The following is a 1,902-nucleotide window of genomic DNA, read 5'->3' as shown; positions in this document are numbered from 1 at the left end:
GAACTAGAACTGAACTAGAACTGAACTAGAACTGAACTAGAACTGAACTAGAACTGAACTAGAACTGAACTAGAACTGAACTAGAACTAGAACTAGAACTGAACTATACCTGAACTGAACTTCGCTGATCATAATTATTGTCTGCATTCTTACAATCTGGCAAACCCACTGATTAGAGGAGGCCACATTTAAAGTTGCCAGATGAACAGTTTTTATTTTTTTGATTTTCTCTAAAAAAAACTAAGATAATTTGTTAATATCAATTAAAGCAGGATGTGAGTTTTAATACCTCAAAAAAAAACCATTTCACCGGCACACGCTGAGACAATTAATTTAATTGTATTTTGCTTTCTTTTTTTTATTACTTAATGATAAAAACGCTAACAAAATAATAGTGTAATAAAATAATAAAAACAGCTAAATGTTAAATAATGATTCGTTTTCATTTAGTTTTATGTGGATTTCTATGGTCATGATAAAACAAATCATTACAGTTTATATTGTATCATTTTCATTCATTCATTTATTTATGGCAAACAATATTGAAATCATTTTTCTTCATTATTAGTTTAATATAATTACAAAAATTTATGAATTAAAAGGCAAATCCCGCGTTATTTTCCAAAATGAAAAAAAAATGAACAACAGGCACACTTTAAAACAAACAAAAAAAAAAAAAAAACACATTTTAAACTATAATTAATTGTTTTGCTTAGTTTTTGGATGACAAAATTGACCTTGAATTTTAATTTATGGCGCTTTACTTAAAAAAAGAAACTAGTACCTAGAAAAAAACTAGCAATTTTGCTATTTTATATTTGTAAAAAGTAAACTGAAACCTAACTAAAGTAATTAAAACAAATTTTAGTTATATACTTAGTTTTTGTTTATATGTATATATAAAACTACAAGATATTTCCGTTGTTGTATAAAAAAAATTTTCAATAAAAAACCACAGTCAAATCTGGAATAAACTAGTTGTAAGAAGAGATCTGATAAAACTTAAATACGTTGTAAAACAGTGATGTCTATTTTAAAAACATTCAATAGCATTTAAAGTAAAACTAAAATATAATTAATTCTTTTATTAAACATTAAGATTTTCAAACATTTCTTTCAAATTTTTTAAAATGTTTCTCTTAATAACAATAAAATAATATTTGTCTGCCATATAAAGTTGCCGGATGATCATTTACATATATAAACATCGATAACAGTCAAGAGGATTAAGCTGCCAGACAACTATAAGATGTTTAAACAGTGATGTCAACATTGACATATGTTCAATTTTAAATATTCTACTGTAATTCATAGCATGTGCTTCTTTAATTTTAATAGATTAACTTTAAATATGAGAAAAATGTTTACAACATAGCATAAAGTTTGAACGAATGTATTCTTTTAAATTTCCATTTAATTATTGTGTTACTAAACAATTTCTCACTTTTTCATTTATACCTTCTTTTAAAGTTCTGTTTCATATTTTAGCTCAACATCTTTACAGCGTAGACAGCAGCTTATCAGTAACGGTCAGTGTTAGAACACATTCATATAATTGAAAGTAAAACAAAAAAAATAAAATAAAAAAACAACTGAGAAAATATCTAAACAAATTGAAATTTCTAATGTCACAGTCATTGCCGTTGAAAATCACCATAATGATAGTGTAAAATTAGCCGTGCATTTTGCGTTTGGTTAAGGTGTTGGAAACACATGCAAAAAAATAGCATAAATATTAAAAGTGATCCAGAACTGAACTAGAACTAAAACGGAACTAAAAGCAAACGTGAACAGAACTTGGACAGAATTAAAAACAGAACAGAACTAGAACAAAACTAGAAAAGAACTAGAGTAGAACTAGAACAGAACTAGAATAGAACTAGAACAGAACTAGAACAGAAC

The sequence above is a fragment of the Lucilia cuprina genome, chromosome 6 (assembly GCF_022045245.1).
Source record: "Lucilia cuprina isolate Lc7/37 chromosome 6, ASM2204524v1, whole genome shotgun sequence".
Classification (NCBI taxonomy): Eukaryota; Metazoa; Arthropoda; class Insecta; order Diptera; family Calliphoridae; genus Lucilia; species Lucilia cuprina.
This window is presented reverse-complemented; position numbering follows the sequence as displayed.